Genomic DNA, 23,771 nt, shown 5'->3' on the forward strand with positions numbered 1-23,771 from the left:
GATTATTTGATCGATGTAGAAGTGACTAACGAACCACTACCGACACCAATTGCATCTCGTTATGTGATTTGTTGGCGTAGTGGTCAGCATGTTTGGTTGATATGCTGCTGGTCCCGTGTTCGCTTCCGCCGTTCGACGTTTTTTTTTTTTCAAATATGTAGATGGAAAGTAAATTTACCCTAGGTGGGTTATGTGTGAATTATCCAATCGTATAGGCTGTGGTTATGTATGTGTTTGTGTTTATATGCAGAAACGCGTAATGTATGAAATATCAGCTTGCAGGAGATAATAGTACATTTTCTACCTTGGTGTATATTTCGAGAATAACTTCGTATGTACAATTGTATATAACGAGCGCCAGCGAGTGTATATACAATTGTACATAAGAAGTGATTCGAGAAATATACACCAAGGTAGAACAATGTTTTATCTCCTGCAAGCTGATATTTCATACATTAGCGAAATAACCACAAAAATTTGGATTTAAAATTAATTAATTAAGCATGTTGTTTTAAAACGCATTCACAACAAAAAAAACATCATACAGAGAATCCTTTATTTACTTACTCACACACATATACTATCCACCTCAACATTTCGTTCAAATCACATCATTCCGACTACTCTGATTATTTGATCGATGTAGAAGTGACTAACGAACCACTACCGACACCAATTGCATCTCGTTATGTGATTTGTTGGCGTAGTGGTCAGCATGTTTGGTTGATATGCTGCTGGTCCCGTGTTCGCTTCCGCCGTTCGACGTTTTTTTTTTTTCAAATATGTAGATGGAAAGTAAATTTACCCTAGGTGGGTTATGTGTGAATTATCCAATCGTATAGGCTGTGGTTATGTATGTGTTTGTGTTTATATGCAGAAACGCGTAATGTATGAAATATCAGCTTGCAGGAGATAAAGTCTATTATTACTATTTTTTACTCAACTTAGTGTTACCCTAGGGAGATAAATTGTATCAATTATTTATCCCATAGACAGAGACACAGATACGTCATCTACCACTGAACTGTCGCATGCGATAATAATGTATTTTTTTTAGATCGGTAGAGAAGTTAAAAATTGGACCTGGTACTGGTTCATGAAACTTTGGCGGAAATTTACACTGAGCTTAAAAACATTCAGTACCGAAGAAACTTTGTACGAAAATATGTTAGAAATAATGTTCGGTCTGAACGGAAACCGGAACCTGAATTAGAATTTCAGGTTCCACCTAATTCTGACCTGAACCTGAATTTTTAATTTCTGGTTCGATATAATCGTTATCCCAGCCTGAAATGACTCAACCCGAAAACGACCGAGCCCGAAATTGAAAATTCAGTTTCAGGCCAGATTCTGGTCGAGTCAGTTCGAATTCATGTCAGGTTTAGGTCGAACCATAAATTAAAAATTCAGATTCAGGTCAACTCGAACACGTCAACCCGAACCTTAGCTTTAGTCAGAAATTATCGTCAATTCGGAATATTTTAAAGGGCAGGTAGGATGTGCTGGACATCTGGTATATAATTGATAATCTGTCTGTATCAAACTGTGAATTTCGATTAAAATATTTCATGATTCAATATCAAATTTAGTTTTCATTAGGAATATATCAGTCAGTACCATATACGGGCTTATTATTTATCTCTTTGTATATAAATAATGTTCAAAAGCAAAAACCCAAAATTTGATTGATCTGATTTTCAAACATTTGAAATTTTCATAAATTACTGGAGACCGACCGAAAAGCATTAGAATTTAAATTAGCATTTCTCTGTGCAGAATTTTCATCACATTGTTGCCATTGTTGCTTAAAGCACAAAGATGTTGTTATTCATGGAAGGCTTAATCGTTAAGGAAGGATTAAAGAAAAACGAAACAGAATTTAATAAATTTATATTCTAATCTGGGCGAAATTGTGTTTACATTTTGTGTGTCTACTGCTATGTAGATTCATGCATTGCAGTGTACAATTAATAACGAGAATATCTCGTTAAATTTTAACGAAACGTGTATAATCACCATGCATGCTATGAACTATTCTAATTTTCGACAATGTGGACAGGGTTTGTAGTCACAACTCAATAGTGTAGTGTAGTCGACTTTCCACCACTCGATTGAGTTGCCAATGCGAGAGTTTTATTTTCAACCGCAGATATATTTAACCGATTTATTTGCGGAGTTGTTAACAGAACAGTGCTGATTGAATTGGCTCAAGTCTAGGATAGCTGCAATGACTATTTTGGGAAAACATTTTCCCGTAGTTTCCTACATTTTTCCACATTTTCCAAAACTTTTCTGCACTTTTCTGCAAAAAAATTTGAAGGAGGAAATTAGGTAAAATTTTTGAAACATTTAAGAAGAAAAATATTGGAAAATGTTTTTCCAATCCCTGGAGAGTTGAATGTAGATGTTTTGCAAGGCTTACTGGCAAAACCATTGTTAGGAGATAGGTATTTGACTATTGTCATTGTCATATTTATGTTATAGTCCAAACCCCCTTCCCCTCTAGTGCTGACGTAATTTATGAACGTCAGAAGCACTTAGTCATCCCTTGACGACAAAGACGAACTATTTCAGGGGTTTCGTTCTCTTTTATAGTAAAACTTTAAACGAATGAAGTACCAGACTTTGGAGCAAACATTATAACATGTTTTAGAGGTAACATATTAATTGAGTACAGTGATAAACACTTCTTTTGTTTGCTTGTTCATCCATATCTCCGATTTTTGGGCACGATGTACTTTCCTTTTGTAAAAGGTACATACACCTGTTGAAGTTATAGATTCTAACAAAGTAGCATTGTAGAAAGGATTTATACTTTTTTGTTGATCTAAGTATACCTTAATAATTGTTCATCTAAATTGATCAGTCTCCAATAAAGGTTCATACAAATCACACCTTCTAACAACACCACACTGGCAATGTGTAGATTCAAGTAATGCAAACCATTATTTCCTATGCGCGATCAACGTAAAACTTTTTTTAATTCAATTATAAATGATTACTCAGTACTCACTCGTTTTCATCGTTGTCATTTCCAAGCAAACGGATGTACTTTATTACTGTATCTTCCCGAAATTCATTCCAGACATAAAGCGCTTTAATTGTACCATCGGAAAAAAGATTTGAAAGGAAGTTTACATATTGAAATGCACCCCTTATCTTTCTATAGTGCTTCGTTTCAAGACTCTTCACTCTTCATAAACACACAACGATAATTTGCATGGAAAGCATCCAATATGAAATAAGCCAATTTATCAAGCTTGAGTGAATTTAAGAACGTTGCAAAATTTTCTATATGCTTTATGTAATCTGAACAAAAAAAAGTGTAGTTGACGTTCAGAAATAATTTCATCAAAACGCAACCGAAAAACCAAGTTAATCTTCATCAAGTGTGTTTCACTTTACAGTTACTGATGTCGAGATTTGAGCGGTTCTATTCGCATGGAATTGAGTTATGGCTGAATATAACCTAGCTATTCCTATTGATTCATCGATTAATTAAAAAAAAAAGAATTTAAGTACTGTCGACAAACCTTCATCAGTACGAGTAGTGATATTTACGTGTTATAATGCAGAGAATGTATAATGGGATTTAAGATCCCCTTCAGCACCACATAAAGATATAGTCCAACAAGTAATTTTTGCTGACAAAGTTACATTTAATTGTTATTTATAAATCGCTTTCTCTCTAAAATCCGAAACCCAATGAACACCTCTGTGTTATGGTTGCTTTTACTGAATGAAATTACATTAATTTGTTATCACCCCAATCGCACACACTCTTTTGTCCCGTACTTAGTATGGGAGGGCTATTAGATTTAATGTGTCGTTTCGCAACGGGTATTTTCATTTTCTTTATTTAAAGGTAATCGAAATTGTGGGTTCGAGGACAGGCAAAATTGGTGAAGTGACTCGTGAGGTAGCGTTGGAAAAGTACAATTGTAGAGGTATTTTCAAGGTTTTTCGCACATATATCTATGGAAGTTTCAACGCAAAAACCATTATAATGACTGATCTTGATGATACGATTTACAAAAGGAGGAGGAGTTGTGTACGTTGCAAATAACAGAGAATGACGACCTTTTTCTGGAAAAGGGTTTCGTACGGGGTTTTTCCACGATCCCAACTGTTTTTTTTAACGTACAACAACATTTTCAATTAGATTTCATTGGTTATTAGTTATTTGTGCAACAAGTTGCGAAAAAATAGATTCTTTTCGAGAGTAGATGTGGAAAAACAAAGCAGTGTCTGACATAATGCATAATGCATAATGATAATCAAACCGGAGACATTTGTTGCCTTTTGTAGGTACACGATGTTTATCGTGAACTCTGTTGCATAATTACTCTGTTGCACAAATATCTATTGAGATGAAATTCAAATGCACAAATTGGATTTAGACAACAAATGGTTTGTTTTGCGACAATAAATCCGAGCGACTTGAACATTACTTCTCAACATGCGTATACTACAATCTACATATTCGCTGCAACGTATTTAAAAATCAAATAAAAATGTTCTGAATTGAATATAATTCAGCGTGGGATTTTCGGAAATGAAATATTCAGCTTTTCATACAGAAGCTTAACGAGGAAAAGGGAACATGGAAAAGGGTTTAGGTTGACGTAGGTCATCTTAAAGGGAAAGAAATCCGGTTTAAGTTGCCCTTTAATTAACGAGAATTAAAAGTCATGAAAAGATTTTAAATATTTACGAGTCGTAATTGTAGAAGCATTTGGGTGAGTTGAGCAGTTGAACCCGAAACTGTGAAGAGCGGTAGAATATTTCATATCTCCCGTGTTTTCTATAAATTCGGTTGTTTTTTGAGAAATGAGTGAAACTAATCATATTTAATACTGTTATTCCATTTTCAATTTTCACCTGTGACATAATAATGTTTATGTGTTTTACTCCAGACATGACAGCTTGGTATAATACTTTTACAGATTGTGGAATTTGTTCTAGTTACTCGTGAGATCTCTCTTGAGATCCAAAATTTATACACTTACAACAAAGAGTTCAACTTAAAATCTTACATGTTAAAGGTATCTTTGTCTCCAGGTAATCTACAATAGCTAGCACAGCTTTAGCTCTCAATACAAAAAATACAGCTAAAGCAGAAGACATAGATTACCTGGAGACAAAGTTACCTGCAACAGGTAAGATTTTCCACTCTTTTTTGTCAGTGTAAAAAGGCCACAATCAGATAATATATGCAAATGTTAACGAAAAAATAATAATTGAAAGTTATCAAGGTGAGTTATCTTTTGACGTAAACTAATTTATTCTCAAAATTATCATATTTTCTGGAACGATAACTTCTCTAAAACGCTTGCTAAAACGTTTACAAAAAACTTTTTCAAGTAGTATTTCAGCAGTCATGACTAGCTGATATTTTTAATCTCTAAATGTCGTCCTTTGCACTACATGCGCTGAAAATAAATTTCCTGAAAGCTTTTAAATTAAATTTATTTTAAGTTTGACATAGTGGTTGAAAGAGTAATTGCTCGATTTTCATTTTTCTTCTTTTTTTATTTGAGAACGGATGAAGAACGTGAAGTTAAATAAAATGCCTGTAGTGTTTGATTCTTTAGCCTTTTATTGTGAAAGAGACAATTTTTTTTCGAAAATAAAATCATAGGAAAAGAAAACCAATTGTGGTTGCAGTCTTGGCCGTTTTGCTTTCTTATTATTTACAAAATAAACTGAAACTTGAAAGAGTTTTCTATTGAAACTTGTAATTTAATTGCATGGCTTCTTAGGTAGTGTTCTGCAATCTTATCAGTGATTTGTACGGAATGTCAACTGAATGTATACAACTTGTCATTATCTATCTAAAATATTCGTTAAAATGTGAGAAATAGATTCGGAAGAGACGGTTTACAGCCGGAGATGTGCTATATATAAATAAGGTTATTAAAGCAGTATGCGGGGTAAAGTTAGCGGAAGTAAGTGACAACTGGAAAATAATTTTTCCTCAATGTGCCATGTAGAAAACGTGGCACATTTTTTTTATTGGTAAAAACAATGTGTTCGACTCTTTAAATATGTTAGTACGAACACAGAACAGGTTGTTGAAATTGATCCGCTTTAAAGTAAGATTGACTTCTCTAGTAAAAAAGAAAATCTAATTACGAGAGGAGGACGGGTCACCAACACATAATGTAATACACCATAGCACTGAACAAAGCACTAGAACAGATTTTTACGGTCATTTGGCCCTTCATTTTTGAAAAATGCTACTGCGTTCCAATTATACTAGATTATTCACCTCTGTCCACATGTTTATTTAGACACTTGGGGAGTTATTGCATGAGCCGAAGGCGAATGTTATAACCCCAAGCGTCTAAATAAACATTTGGACAGAGGTGAATACGTTATTTTATCTACCGACGGCGAAATAATAGCACTTTTTCACTGCTATTATTTCACCTACAATTGCTAAATATTTTTCATATGCAGAATGAGCACCAGCTGAATATCACCAGCTGGTGTACAAACAAAAACACTTTGTATTGTATACAATTCAAAGGCAACCTACACACAGTGCATTTCTACGTTAACGTCATCTACGCGCACATAACAAGTATGAATGGAGTAAACACATAGTTAAGAATGTGTTTTGATTGTTTATCATACAATAAGTGTGTGTTAGCAGATCCAGCTGGTGATATTCAGCTGGGGCTCATTCTGCACATGAAAAATATTTACAGGCTGTAGGTTGATAAATTTATTTATTTTTATATGAGAAATTTGGACTACTGCGTCGAGAAGGCCCCCTCTTGAAAATTCTGTTCTAGTGCTTTGTTCAGTGCTATGAATATTTTGAATTGTATATTTTTAGGTTAAAACAGAAGTGTGCGTCGATACATCACTGAAAGATATATTTAAAAGTCTGGCACCAAAAGTTTTAAAGGTGCCATCCACTCGATCAAAGAAAAGATTGACGATGTTGAGATATGTCCGTGAGTGTACAGATTCACCATGAGAGGTTTTTCCAACCTATAACCGTAGTACAATCTTTAGTAAACAATTAAAATTTGAGAATTTGAGTTACTATAAAATTTTCATTTCTTTGTTGTCACATGGATACTCAATTAAACTGTGTCAAGGTTTTCTTCAAATTCTGGCTTGGCCATACCATTATCAACTAAATTAATATCACAACGTGTGTGCACATCGTTCATTCTTATTGAATTTAATTTCACTGTATTTAGAGATTTTTGCCACTCAGCATCATAATATTGCAAAAACTTTAGATGACATAAAACATTGTATGCAACTCGATGCAAACGATGCTCACGATGTATATTATAACACACGGACTGCGGCCTAGTGTCATAATTACACATCTAATAATAGTTATTTTCCTAACGCATGCTAAAATGCTCTTTTAGCTAATGAGAGGTTTCGCGGCGGAGGCGAGTGCTGGAATTGAATTCGCTAAAAAGCCTTTTAGCATAAGTTAGGAATAACGTTTTTCCTAAACGACATAAGAAATAAGCGACGAAGTCAACACTAGTTAGGAAAAGTACTGTGCACCTCGATTACATAAATGACAATATTCATAAATGCAAATATTTTCGATCAATTTCATGTAAAATGGTAAAATAGAAATAAGTTACATATAAAACACCCATCGGTCTACAGTGCACCCTGCACGAAACATTTTTCGAATGAATAATAATTTTGCCACTAGCAAAAATGGTATAAAGCGATAATAACTCACATCAACATGACGTGCAACGTTTACAAACAAAACTGATCAAATATTGCTATTGCGGCGACCGGGGTGTGATGAGTAATTTGTTACATACTGAATGGTAAAATTTGCATATCATCGTTCAATATTAATCTTAACAAATTGTTGCCGTTGCATTTATGTTCATAATTAATAAGCTTGTTGCATTCGAGATAATTTGTCGTCAATTGGTCTTCTAGTGCATGTCGAATTTGCATATAATTTGGAGATTATGTTTTAGGTTTGAAATTTATCAGATAATAAGATTATGTGTGGCTTACACTATGTGTGGCCTACATTTTCATTTAAATTTTCTTCGAGATACGAATTAAGAGGAAATGGGAAAAGTTTTCGTTGAAAAAGCGTCAGCAACGCACAAACGTTGTTTTATTTTCATCGATACTTATCTAAAATTGTAGCCTACATTTGCGTAAACAAAGAAAGAAAAACACAATTAGCTGGGCACAATTTTGGATAAAGAATAACACATTCCTCTTCCGTAATGTAAATGTAACACATGAACAATTGATTTGGTTTTGTTTAAATTACATGCAAATCACCGATGTTGTGTTATTATAAAGATGAACATATTTGTATAAAATGATAAACATTTGGTGTGATAAAAAAAGTATTGCACCGAATGTTCGTTTTTTAATACATTTGCACCATTCGATATAGTTTCTTTTTTTGTTGGGATAGGGTTTTTGCTACTGGTACTACTAAATCATACATTTCTACAGGTTTAGGGACTGTAGTTTAAAATTTAAGTTTTTGCTTTAGTCGTAAACGATATTTTTTGTGTGTTACATTCGAACCCTCATTTTTCTTCCATATATGCCCGATAAAGAAATACCGCATATTGATGGTATTTTCTGCATTTTGAGAAACCACACACAAAATCCTATTTATATGCAGATGGATTTTTTTTTATGAAATTCGTATCCATGCCTTCATGTAAAGCAGTCGAACGTTGCTGAGCGGACTGCATAAACAAGTAACTTTGTAGAGAATTCAGGATGACCGAAATTATCTAAATTTAAATCTATCAAAACCACAAACAGTTTCCATCAAAACGTAGAAATACGTTCAACAAAGCCGATTTATTTATAGCCGAACAAGTGATATGAAATAAGACTTTGCTGAGAACCACTTAAACGGAAGGTTACATTTTGCGGATCACATTTTGTAGCATTCCGAACTGAATATAAATGTTATGTAGGACATATATGCAATGTTGGGCTATTGTACTGTGGACTATTTTACGTATGAATGTAAGATTAGCTGAGGTACAATTTAGAGCCGGTGCTAGTGTGTTATATGTATGGAGGAAAAACACCGTCGTTACATTTGATAGATTTTCACAATAAGTTTAGAAACCACAATGTACTGAACTAACTGATTGGAATAGAAATATGTTCCACACCTTGTATGTAGATGATAGTTGTTACAATTGACCTGGGTATATTGAAAAAGTCGAAGTAACATGCAAAGAAAAATACCTGAAACGCTTCATTAATCCATGTAACGACGAAAGTGAAAGGCATTACACTCGAAACAATTTAAATTCGTATGGCTTGGGTACGTATCGTGGTCATGTCGTTTTTTTTTTGTTTGTTTTCATTTAAACAGTACCTATACCTGTACTCGTTTTGTTATTGCATTTTGATACGCTTAAAATTATATTATTTCGTCGTATAAAAATATCTCCAACAGCCGTGATCGTCTAGTGGTTAGGACCCTACGTTGTGGCCGTAGTAACCCAGGTTCGAATCCTGGTCACGGCAATGTGCAAAACATTGTCACGGAGGAGAATTTTTTTTTTTCATTGAATTCATCAAGATTTTTCCTTTTATGAGTATTTTTGACCTTAAACCTGAATTTGAATTAAGTTTTTGATTTCATTATAACGTCACAGTACAGTCAAAAGTTGTTACTCTAAATTTGTATGCTTGATATGACTTGTTTTGGCGAACTGTTTCGATATGTCCATTGTCCAGTCCAATATCCACCTATATTCTGCATTTAATATCCAGCTGTTTTCGTTTTAAGTTGGTAATTTTACAGTTAGCACTTATATGTGTAAAGAGAGGGTGTCATTCGCCCGCGCAATCGATTCGTTTAGCTTGACTTGAGTATATAAATAAACTTCAGGGACAAAGGTGAAAACGAAATGATGATAATAATTTTATTGTCTACTATACAGCCGAGACATTGAAACCTCTGAACATTATACAAAGTTGTAGTTAGTCTACAAATCAGCTGATAGATAAAGGCATAATCTTATGTTAGACGCTGTGTAATCGTGTTTTTACGCAAATATTTCTTCTTCTTTTTCGTATAATTTAGAAATGAAGACATAATCAGATCAGTCTCCTTTGAATATTGTATATGGAAAAGACTATAAGTAGATTATCGTTGAAATGAATTATGAATGGTTCGTTTTCTACGAGTGGAGATAATATGATGGGATGGTTTGTTTATCAAGTTAAGATAGGGTTGGAAAGGAATCATTGGATGATACAAGAAAATCGATCATTCATAGAAAAATCCATTTACCATTTTTGTATAACAAAGACTCAACAAAGAACAAGTGTTGTGGAGTGTGGAGGAACATAAGTGGTTATAGTGTTGTTTGGTATAGCTAGATGTGTTAAAATCGTTTGCGTAGTTTCGTTTGAGATTATGGCAAAATCGGTGGTTTTAGAAAAAAAAATGACATCAAAGTTAGTGCTTTAACGGCACTGTCATTCTCGTCAAAACAGGCAAAAACGTCAACTTTTCCATTTTTTTACACTCCACAAAAATTACTTAACATTTTTTCACGTTATATTAGTTCTTCAACCCACAAATACAATCCAACTAATATTAGATTAAAATATATACAGTAACGTCACTGTCTCGCCTGTTACACAAGTCAATGGACGAGTCATGTACTAAAAGAAAAAGTGTGCACGAAATCTCTATCAATAGTTTTTTGTGTACCTGTTTTGGACGATTAATTTTAGGCAATTTCGCGAATGCAAGAGGCTGAAATATTTACATGCGGCAGAGGATTTTGTGGGTATCTAATTAAAGAGAAGCAGAATTTCTAAGCTTATTTCAGTTATTGTAAACCCATAGGGTCCACAACTCTTTTGCCATACAACAATTTGTTGTTTTGTTATGATTACCAATAAAAAAATTTTGCAAATCCCATGTACAAAACACTTTTCAAGATTTGGTGGTACCTACTGCCGCAATTTGGATAAAAAACAATTTCCAGTTTAAATGACAATTCTCTTGTTATTTCATTGGAAATTTTCCATTGTTTAGCCTGTGGTGAATATCAGATTACAATGGAAAACTCAGCATAATTGTCGATATCATCAATGCAAAATTGTTTTTGGCTTTAATGCAGACTTAAAGAACCGCTATATTCTTCAATATTTTCAAAAGCTCGGTGGCGTTACCATGCTATTTGAACAAAGCAGGTTTCTTATGAGTAAAAAACAAATTCCGTTGGGAAATCTCATGTGCAAAACTTTTGAATTAAATCAACGATGGAAATACAAAAACAAATTAGCAATTTTGCATTTCTCAGATCGATATTTATGTCGCGCCTTCCACTGTTTAACGCGTGCTACCAACGCGCTTCACTCAAAGGTGATTCTAATGACAGCTGCGTACTACAGATACAAATTTTTTACAGTGCAAAAGTTTGTTTCCAGTTAACGTTCTTATCTTGTGTAATGTTAACCGGTAATACTGCTCATGCTTGACTTGTGTTGGATGCTATAAATCGGATTACAATGGAAAGCGTAGCATAGTTGACGGTATCGGGGAATCTGGCATATGGTGCCAAAAGAACGCATTTTTAAACTACGTAAAAGGTGAACTCGCACACCCAAGTTTATTGCTGCAAATGCTTTTTAGCCATGTCATCGACTTGGTCATCGACCTAATGCCTCCTTTACAAAATGTTGATATCGAAAAATTGTGTGTGAGTTCACCTTTTACGTAGTTGAACAATGCGTCGTTTTAGCACTGTGTGCCAAATTACCCCACGCCTTGTCGACAACGCATAATTGCTAGTGTGCTTTTGACTTAATGAATAAATTTATCTCTTACCACACACATCCTACCAATGTCCTTATTTAATTACTAAATTCGATCACTCCTTCTATGCTCGGTATAATTTTCCCAAAAAGAACTATCAAATATTGATGCGAAAAGTGAGAGAAAAAACTGATATCGAAAAAATGTAAGCGACAAGAGCGATGCCATCGTTATAAAAGCCAATCCCATTATTCATTGTGTGTCAGTCATTGTTGAGTAAATAAGTGAGTTTTTCATTAATACACAGCTAACGCTTTTTTTTTGCTTTTGCTTCATTTCTGAACAATCGTTTGCTCTGTGATTCACTTTTATATTTTGTAAATTCAGTCATCTTAAACAACAATTTCATTGAAACTTCGCGACAACAATAAATCATTTGATATTGAAGAGTGAGATTGATTTAACAAGTAATATCCATCGCACTTTGTTGAGCCAAGCGATGGATGCTTTACATTAGAAGAATGTGTATAATACACACAATATAAAGATGTTTTATAAGCAATAATAATAAATTAAAAATAAACAGAAACATTTTTCCAAAAATTACTAAAATTAATGCTATTTTATCTGAGTGGTTTGTTGACGTTGATAAATGTATCATTACGTTCCCTTTGCCTGTGTCGCAGCGCCATACTATTTAGCTAAACAAATTTGTTACAATTTTTATACGACTGGTAACTGTCGAAGGGTATCATAATTGGTTGTGAATTATGTTTGTGTCAGAGATTTTAATATTTTCATCTTTTTTTTTTCTTTAGTCATCTTCTTCCTACAAACAGTGTATACGAACACGACCCATTTGATATATAAAGTGTAAGGAAAAAATGTAGTATTATACATGCGATAAGAACATGAATTATTCCGTAAATTATTGCAAATTTAAATATAGAGCTCGGTGAAATGGTGAATGAAATGTACGTAAAAAAAATGAATATCTTCCATATACGTAGGGTGAAACGATTTTAAATTTTGATGGAATTTCCGTCCCATCGAAAGGGAAATGAAGGAAAAAGATTTTCGGACTTGTTCGTTTAGGAATTCTCTGAATGTTTAAGATTAAACCGAGAACGATTTGAAAAAAGTGACTGTATGTTCGAAAAATCTTATTATGTGTGGAAAGTGTACAGTAAAACTCGAAATACGAAAATGTCTTAAATAAAACGTCCAACACAGATACGTTCACAGCATTACTCATGCAGAGAAGCTAAACTCAGCAAAATTTTTCTTCATCCTCAATATTTCTGAAAGGGAAACACTGCCCAACATAAGCGGAATATCGGTATAAAAGTTGAGTCGGTAGATACATAACAAGGAATAAATGTTTGAAAAGTACAGTTTTCTTGTGAATTTTGTTGAGCCGATGAAAAGCCGAGGTTAATAAAAACACACACGAAATCACGACTTCCCACTTTGTTTAGGAAAAACGTTGTTCCTATAACTTATGCCAAAAGGCTTTTTTAGCGAATTTCCAGCATTCGCCTCTGGCTCGAGCTGAAAACCTTTCATTCGCTAAAAATGTATTTTAGCGTGAGTTAGGAAAATAACTATTACAAGGTAAAGCCCTTTGAATAGTATTACTCGTTATAGACAACAATCTTTTACTTCATTAGGTTTAACATACATAAAAATTCGTTTGTTCGTCTTTGTCAATAACAGATGACTATCCTATTCAAAACGGTTTGCAATCCACAGCGCCGAAACATATGGTTAGTGCCGGCAACCAATTTAATATTTTTCTAGGAAATATTGTCATCATCGCAATAAGTTGAGTATGAAAAAGTCACACTTAGAAAGTTCTGCCTGCCTTATGTATGCCCTACTAATTTTTAGTTGGCAGAACTGGATGTGTTTCGAGGCCGATATCCGCCGAATGGTCGCTTTTGATAAATTGACATTTGATAAATTTTAGAAATTCGAAATGGCGAAGCATCTTGTGAGCGGAGGGGATTTAGAACTTTCGGAAGGGAAGACAATATGGTATTTACGGGAAGTGAAAGAGCTCAAAAATCTTTGGAACTGAAACGTATTGAGATGATAGTGGATAGTTTCGAGGACCCGTTAACTCGGAATATAGGCTTTAGATGAAGTTTGTATGAGCCAGATTTTCTCGAATTTTGACTCGTTCGTAATCTGTGAATTGATACCAAACTTACTCGCATGGTCAGGATTCAATATGGCCGAGGGGATTTTTCAAGGTTTTGTAAAGTTTTAATAATCGTAAGATTTGAAGTGTGTATCAAGCAAAAGCAAATTTTTGTCGTAAGAACTTTCGGTCACTTTCCTTAGAAATTAATGACGCGGATAAAATTACAAAATCGCTCCATCCTCGAACTTATTACATCATATATTGTAGTTGCTTTGGCAAAGTTTATTTTTCTCGCTTTTCATAAATCCTTCATGGATGATCTTAGCGGGAAATCAAATTTATTTCCTCACTTGCATATTACATTACACTTCATTCCATTCGCACTTTCTTCTTCTTCTTCATCTTTTTGTCATCGAAATCAGCACTTAAAATTTATTTTTTTTGTATTTTTCCACTTTTAGGGTAAACGAGCCATGCACAATATCAAATATCATAAAGGAACCCGTCGGAATAATAAGATGATTTGCTTATTGAATCTCACCTTCTCTTACCATATAATGTCTGACATAAATGTAATACACAAACAGACAACAACAACAACAAATGTTCTTCGTTTCCCCTTTCATATTTAGGTATTTTGTAAAAAAGGAAATCAAATGGGTTCCATCAACAACACACATAAATACAAACCCTATTATTACTGTGCCGATTTTTTATTAAAAGGGATTTTCTCAATTGGAAAAATAAGATATAAATACACGACTTTCCTAGTGGGAACAGACATCAAACCATTTTCTTCGTTCTTTCAAATTCAACGGTATCGCTTTTATCGAAATCATTTTATACGAAGAGGGTTAAAGGTTTTCTTAATATTTTTCGATTTTTATGTTATTAGTTTCTACAGGGCAATATGTAAACGAACTTTTTCCTCAAAACTCTCCAACAATTTGAATTACAGCTCCCGTAGGAGGAAGTAGTAAGAAAAGATGATGAAGGAAAAAAAAACCTTTCTTCCTTCTTTACGAATTCATATACATTTTGCCAAGGTGTACTATATACTGATTACATTCAACAAGAGAGAGTGTAATAAGATTTAATTTTTCGGGCTTATTCGTTGGTGTCTATTCATCTTTCAACAAGAATTTTTTTCTTTGCCAGCTACACACTTTCGTATCAGATTATTTCGGTAAATTAAATATGAAAAGTTAAATGTACTCAGGAAGACTCTCAATTCAAGAGTCGTGTTATGTCTTACAATGTAATAAGACGATTTTTCGAAACATATGAGTGAGGGGTCGTTCAAAAAGAATCATTGAACGAGTCGACAGCTATGTATATCTAGGACATAAACTGAAGTTAGGTCTGGACAACCAAACTGCAGAAATAAGACGTAGGATTGCTCTTGCATGGGCAGCGTTCGGAAAACTCAGACTAATTTTCAAAAGCAAAATGAATAATAGTCTGAAACGAAAAAAGAATGGTGTTCTTTGAATTTTCCGCTCCTCGAGTACGCCATAAAAATCGAGACCCAAGTTTCTATTTATCTATCAATGATTACAACAGTATCCCAACGAAATAGACATATGCTCGTTCACTGAAGATATGAGTGGACTGGACATATACCAAATTTTTCTCACAGCCCAAAGTTCGCCCATTGTAGAAAAATCGCCCGAGAATGAAATTTCCAAGCCCAGTCTTATAAAGTTTTTATTTCGTACAGTGGGTTTTCCAAGTACTTCCCATTTTTCGCAAAGTTTGGGAATAAATGGGCGTAATTTCCGTAGGTATTTACTTCTAAATAATACCAAAAGTGCTTCCCCCCTTGTCATCCTCATGAATCTGCTATATCAGTTTGACAATATTACTAAAGCCATACGCCAAATTCTGTGCAAATTTTACAGGCACAATAGTCTTTGATCTTCAAATATATGCTCCCCTATTTTCCACTTTTATAAGCATACGATGACACCCCAACCTCGGACGGTCTTTTTGAAATTCTCCCGTGTACAGGTTGATGTGATGTTACAATAAGTCGTAGAGATTTTACGAAAGAGGTTTATGATTACCAAAGCAATAATATTCAAAGCTGACGTATTACGTGACTGGATTTATCTTTAAACCGAATAATAAATTTCTGTAATCTTAAATGGAAAACTAAGTCATCTCAACGGATAAGGTCAAGCGAAATGAAAAGCAAAATAAAAATTCTCCTCTAGTTTAAGACAATAAAGTGCATTACAGATTGGTAATGTCACACAAGGTCACTGAAAAACGAATACAAATGTTATAATACCTATCTACACGTTCCCACAACTCCTATAGGAATAAAGTGTGATTTCGTTTGCATATAATCCAAATAATTATGTCGATTTAGTTTGAATCGTTCTCTTTATAGAACTCTGTTTGATTTTGTGCCGGTGAGTGGCATTTTTCTTTCGTTGTAAACTTTGATGTTCATGTAGGTCCTCAAACCTTTATCTGGAGAAGTTTCGAACATTGAGCGGTGGATTTTGATCAGATCTTATCAAATGATAAGTTTGTAGGATATTGGCTCCTATGGGAGAGAATGTGAGAGAATTGCATTCAAAATTCACTCACATTACATTCTCTCCCATAGGAGCCAATTGTCATTCACATGTTCCTTATATCTCGCCACAGGCGTACCAACTTATCATTTATCTGATTTTGATTTAATATGAAACAAATCCCTTCGACCAGGATGCTTCCGTCTGCCGATACATCTCATAGCTTCATACGCATTTGAATTGTTTGTTGTTGTTGTACTGTCGTTGTTCCTTTTTTCTATTCTATTCTGTTTCGTACATATTAACACCATTTAACCATTCACAGATGGTAAGCATATCAGCACTATTGTTTTATGTTTTTGATGCATTGTCGGCTGTATTCGTAACACACTAAATAAATTGATCGATTGATCGGATCTTTTACTTGATCTAAGAATTTTTAAGATATTGATTTCAAATCTTTTACTTCATTTTTTTAACATGCGTTTTGCTACGTAAGACCGCAGAGGATCGTGACTTTTATTTGGTAGCCGGATTCTTCGGACGGTGAACAGTCATTCTTTGTTGATTTGAATCACCGAACGCAATGAGAGTTGCATTCATCAACATATACCATCAAATTATACATGAGAAAACACTTAAAAATTACCCTATCTTCACAATCAAGCCCTGATCTGACATATTATCGAAGTAGTATCAATTGACTTGATTCTTATATGCATACTCCAATACAAACGCCTCACTGAGCACAATGTTACAAATAAAAGAGCATTCTTTTCATCATTGGACTTGAAGTTTAATGAACCATTTGATTTGGAGTAGGTACATTAGTAGGTACATCGACAATGGGACAATAAATTTGGCCAAAAGAATTACATTTACGACATTGAATTCGATCTGATTACTGTCGCATATTTACATTTCTGAGGACAAAATTTTAGTCACTATTTTAGTAGATTCTCTGTGCAGACTGTATCTGTATAATTTTAATGCTAAATTTATGTGAACAGATAACCAAAGTGGTTAACACAACTTACTCTTTTTGTCAACATTTATGTATTCATTTTGTTAACAGATTTCGATACTATACATTTTTGTTGTCATTTAAATTGACAGAAGACAGAATATGATCCTCCATTTGCAAATCTACGAATTCGCCAGACCTCAATTTAAACGAATAGTTGTAGAGAGCTTTAATTATTTGAGAACTGTGTTTAAAATGCGGTTGAAGAGATTTGAAGTTTTAATGACTCTTGTGTTCGAAATACCTTTTTCTACCAAAATTTAATTAGTTTTGTACCAAGAAGGAAACATATAACCAATTTGTAAATAGACAAAATTTACATAGAAAACATTTTAATTTGCTCGGTTTTATGACGAACTTCTTAACTCGACCGTGGTATTATGTGCGGGAGTGTAGTGAATGCTCAATTGCTCATTACTAAAATTTCCGTTTTGCATACAGAGCATTGTGTACATGGAAAATTTACTATACAACTCTTGTATGCGAAACAAAAGAAGCTTTGCAGCTTAATGATAATTACAATAAAAACTGAATTTTGTGACTATAAAAACGAATCTTCTGAAAAGTGAAAACAGACTAACTCTCAGAGTAAAAGTTTTGCCATTTTCTCATGGCTCGGAAACTTTAAAAGAAACAGAGCTTTAGTAGAATGAAATTGTCGAATTTAGTGTAAACAGAGCCAATGTCATAAAAATTTCTTTAATTTTCTCTACAACCTAAGTAAGTCGCGGCAATAATGTCTAATCGTCTGTGTCTACTTAACAAAAAGAAATTTACTATCGATTGGTAACGTTTGACTGATACGAAACATACTTTTTGACAAAAATTTATCTTTGCAAAGCACACTTAACGAAGGTTTAAGCCAGCAATTTCAAGTCTAATTATTATTTTAAGAAAACTTTCGGTAATGATTAAAGTAAATACTTGCACCGTCATTCAATTTATAGAAGTAAAAGTTTTTTACCGTTACGCATATTCTAGCAGTTTGTGAATAATTTTACATTTGTTGTGTGATTTAGTGCCATCTAGGGTTGAGTTTAGTTTTCATTGACATAATGATGTTGTCCTTAAAAGGAAGTAGCATATAAAAAGCTCACGTTATTGAAAGTGCAAAAAAAGCTTTTTCTTGTTTCATTGTGACCATTGTGACTTGACCAAGTTATGTACGTTTAACACAACATATACAATATTCTACCAGAGGGAATATTCACGCTAAATCATTTTTCATACAAAAAAATAAGTTTTGCTATCCAGCTTGGAAACGTAGCTGCGATCATCGGAACGATTCCACAAAATGCGAAATAGAAGAAAACTTAGCCGCCGATTGTAAAATTTGATCATTGTTAATAAAATTGTTTAAAAAGCTAGTTAAAGGACAAAATCGTTAAGACATTGATGTTGCACTGATCTATTTAATAAAATGAACAAAGACCATGATTAACCGCGTATCTATTCGCAGTTCTCAAGTTGTGATTCGAAAAATTTCTTCTTTAATCTGTTTTTATCATTTTTATGCAAAATTTTATGCAAAATGGGTTTGTCCAACGCACTTCAAGCGTAAGTTGTACTCTAAATAGAGTACTGAAACTGGACAATATATCAAACAAATTTTGGCAATGTAAAAAAATCTGTAAAAAATTTTCATACAAAATAGTACTCTATTTGGCAGCTGTCACTCAAAGCACTTTTGGTTGGTTGGTTTGTCTCAAATGACTTTTGTTGGAACACTTTTTAACTCTTGAGATTTACTTATCGACAGTCAAAACAAAGTGCGCTAGAATCCACCTACTCACAATTCCTCACAACAATCTTAGAATTCCACAGCTTTTTGAAATGATTTTGATATTCTGCTGCTCATGCTGAGTTTAAAACATGTTTCCAAGTTCTGAAAGTACAGGTTGAGACAACTCTGAGTTGATCAGAAAGGCTGTGACAGTGTCACAGTGTGACACACAAATTTATATGAAAAATGCTAAGGTAAATATATGCAAAGTATATTAAACACTGAAGGTAATACAGACCCTCAGCGGATCAGAGAAATTACGGATCCAAACTTTCAGGTGAATTCATTTTCGTATGTTGTCTAACTTACACTTGTGCAACATGACGGCCCTAAATCCTTTCAATTCACCACTAAATACAACTTGACGCAAACAAATTTTATATGTGTGCAACATAACGCCGCTAATCCCGAGCAAAAAAAAAATCGACCAAAAAGTATATGAAAGTATATGACTATTTCCTTGTAAACTTGTGAACTGTGAAGTATTTCGATTTTTTCCCATACAACAGTATACAGTATGAGAAACAGTATATGGAAATTCAGTATACCGTCATGCACTTTCATATACTTATTTAGCATATCACCCCGTATACTTTTATATACTCATGACGCTCTGGTGACATTTGTGAGAAAGTTGAAATTTTCCACAAAACTTGCTTCCAATGAAATATGACATTTTCAGTTTTGATTACCCATCTTCGAGCCCATCCTCGTTTAGTCATAATCTTTATTGACTTTGGAGAATGAGAAAATTATTGAAACAAAATTTTTCTTATCAGTTGCACATTTTTCTGCTAATATCCGTTGTCGCCAGACAGTCCCTAATACCTAACGAGACAAAGCCCTACACATATTCCTAACAAGATAAAGCCCTACCGGTACGCCTAACAAGAAAAACGACAACGGAATTAACAGTATAATGTGAACTGATAAGAAAATGTTTCATGAATTTTCATATTTTTGAACATTGGTTTACATGTCACCTCACAAGGATGTTGCCCCGACGAGAATTAATGGCAGACTGACTTTTAGTATGCAAGAGTATACATAAGGGTACGAGTAAATACTGTTCAGTAAATACTAGTATTTAATTATACCCTTATATATACTCCTGGAACAGCAGTATATAAAAGTTTATGATCATATACTTAAAAACAAGTATATGCATACGCAACTTGACGCAAACGAATTCAATAGTGTGCACCTGAAAGTTTGGATCCGTGTGTAACTGTAGATTTGCATTACCTTCAGTGTTTATATACTTTGGAAAAAGGCAACTTAATAACACGAAGGCGAGTGACACCGAAATTGATAAACGCATTCAGTACAGATTGTGTGTGAAATCAACTTGAAGAAAATGTTTTTTTTTTAAGGAAAATTCGGAATTTTGTTTTTGTTAAATTGCCTCTTTCATATAAACTTCGTATCCGCTGACGCAATTTGTGTGTCGCCCCCTTTGTGATCAACTCAGAGTTATCTTCACCTGTTCTTTCAGAACCTTGACACTGTTAGTTTCAGTACTTTATTAAGAGTACTCTTCATATTTGTAGTATACCACAGAAATGATAACAGATTTTCGCAATTTTCGTACAACAGGTGAAATGTCAAACTCACTTTGTGTTTATATGGACATTGGTGGCCTACAAATACCAACCTTGTAAAATAGTAAATAATTAATTTTCGACTCGACGGATCGAAGTCAAACAGAGTGTAATATCTTTTCACACCGTGTTAAACTGAACACAAATGTGGGGCCATTGGACTCAATTGTTGCCATCTGTTATCATTTCTCTGTAGTATACATATCAGTTTCCGCTCAAATTTTTGGTTTGATCGCACGTTTTGCGATCTCCAATTGATGCTCCTGCCCTCCTGGTAATGAAGTCAGTCTTCAAATGATTTTTGAACAGATATCTATTCTTTATCAAAACTAAATTGAATAATTGTGTTCTGGATCTCGATAGTTAGTAATTTACTTACTGAATTTTCCTGATTTTGACTACATGTATATGTACTTCCACATTCAAATTGTTCGAATACGAAATTTGAAATGTCAATATTAGAGTCGTGAAAAGATATCGAATGCGTCATTTCCGTCTTTTCCCTTTGCTACACATGCATCACTAGCGAATATGATTCCTTTTACCAAAGTCGTGAAATTTTATTTCACGGATCGATGTATTATTATTGCTTTATTATTTATAACAAATCTATATTTGTTTGAATAAAAAATATTTCATAAGCCAACCGGCTTACATCGTGACGACGGGAAACGTCCAGATGGAATGACCCTCATTCCATGGTCGAAAGGCAAATGTCTCGTATGGGACGCAACGTGTGTGGATACATTTGCGGAATCATTTTTACAACCAACTTCGGTGAAAGCTGGATCAGATCAAGCAGTTCGTAAAAAACAGAGACTGTACCAACAAATAAAGAGTCTAAATTACAAATTTGTTGCTCTAGCAGTCGAAACGATGGACCATGGTCAAATGAAGCGAAAAACTTCTTTCTTTGTCTTGGAAAGAACTTGCAAAAGATATTTGGCGATCCTCGGTGCATTGCATTTTTGTACCAGTGAATATCTCTAGCCATACAAAGACATAACGCCACATGCATTATGGGAAGTATTCCCGATGGCATAAAGATCGACGAAATTTTCAATTTATAACAAAACGTTGTTAAAATAATGCGAAACATTTTCCAATAAACATTGATTTAGACAACAACAGCAACAACAACGCTACAAGATCAGAAGAGATTCCGGTAACATCGAAAGCAAAAGCCAATAAGGGCGGCAATACGCCCTCTAGTGACACTGATTTAGAGTGTAACCACTCTGACTCTGGATCGAATGACACATGTATTGACACTCTGTACGACGAACTTTAAGTTTTCTTAAATATATCCAAAAATTTGTATAATTTGTGTATTTGCAACGAAATCGACTTCTTATTACTATTCGTGGGTCAAATAACTAATTAAATGAATCATTTCTAGTTTTTCCCACAAATTTCACTTTATTCAGATTTTGTAGTACAAAATGTACTACATCGAAATCACAAATACTTTGTGAAAGAGTTCAGCTACTGTCATGGAGTATTTTGTATACTTACTGGCCAAGGTGTCCTCGACTCAGCAGCACCGGTTGCAGTGTCTTCACTGGATTCGTGGGCGATGTGGGTACTCTTAAAAAGTCCATTCAACAATTTTCAACAATCTACACTACCACCTCATACCACAAACTAAACATAATCATTTGTCTCTCATGATAAATAAGTCGAAAACCATAAGGTCTGATTTTCGATATTAGGCAGTGGCACCTTTTGGACCATCGGTTTCTTCGGTAGTTTTGTAGTGTTTTCAAAGCTCAACATTCCGCTAGAACATTGTTTTCAAGAATACTCTCAACTTTATGAGTTATGACCACCGGAAAGTTAAAGTCGTCCTGGGGGACTTCTTCCCGGGCTCCCTCGGATCCATCAACCACAAGCCCGGAAACAGTTTGCGATACGTTTACGTTTTCCGCACACAGACCTTAAAATTCGCAAAATTCGAAACGCCCTAAGGTGTATAATGTTCTTGCAAGTCAGATGACTATTATGTTACTTTTAGCTGAGTATCTAATTTCAGGTCAAATATAGATAACGTGCTGAAAAATCTTTAACCAAGAAATTGTTGGTGCAGATTTAATGGAAAAACTTCGAGAAATTCTAAAAACCTAGATAGAGGCTGATTCCAAAGTTTTTGGTTTTCTAGATGTTGGGAGCGGTAATGTCCACACAGTTTACAAATTGAATAAATAAATTTATTGAGAATGTCCGTAATGATTGACAAATTGACTTAAACTTCCAAGTGACGTCAATGATTATGAGTTGTGGTTGCAACCACATCGTTGACACAAAAGTAAACTTATTAAAACCCATTTATACAATGTGATAATCGAAATGATGTTTATCTCTAGCGCATCCACGATATATTCGAATTGGAAAATAGCTTGCCTTTCTCTCACTTTTCTTTCTTGCATCGGCGGATTAAACGCTAAGGATTCGCTATTGAACTACATAAGACCCACTACCTTCTTTATCCTAGTTCTACGACCCTTACAAACATTATTGTCTTGTGAAATCAAGTAGCGAAATCGACAAATAATTTTTAAGTTTCCTGGATTTCCAAGGATTTTTGAGATTTTTTTTATTCTGATCAACGCACTTCAAGCATACTTCAAGCTTGATGAAAACTCTTGGCAATTTTTTTTTGGTTCGGTTTAACGTTTTACAAATCCTCGAAATTATCAGCAACTGAAGTGGAACTTTCTGACATTGTTTAATATCTAGATGCTAAGGATAGTGAGTATGCGTGGTAACGTAATGGCGGTGGTTCTTAATACGAGTTTTTGATTGGACAATATCAATGAAATTCAATGGAGACATTATACGTTTCGACGGATCTTAGGACAAGGTAAAAAACGGGTATGATTGCAATTGCGTCATGCCATTCAGCAATGTGACGGTATT

General features: G+C 34.1%; 1 non-coding gene across 1 annotated transcript; it reads left to right on the forward strand.

Annotated features, from left to right (window-relative positions):
• The first annotated feature begins 9,453 nt into the window (after window positions 1–9,453).
• Trnah-gug lies at window positions 9,454–9,525 on the forward strand. The gene has a single exon. It is a non-coding gene; the product is annotated as a tRNA-His (tRNA).
• Window positions 9,526–23,771: the final 14,246 nt, after the last annotated feature.

Source organism: Bradysia coprophila, chromosome X (assembly GCF_014529535.1).
Source record: "Bradysia coprophila strain Holo2 chromosome X, BU_Bcop_v1, whole genome shotgun sequence".
Lineage (NCBI taxonomy): Eukaryota > Metazoa > Arthropoda > Insecta > Diptera > Sciaridae > Bradysia > Bradysia coprophila.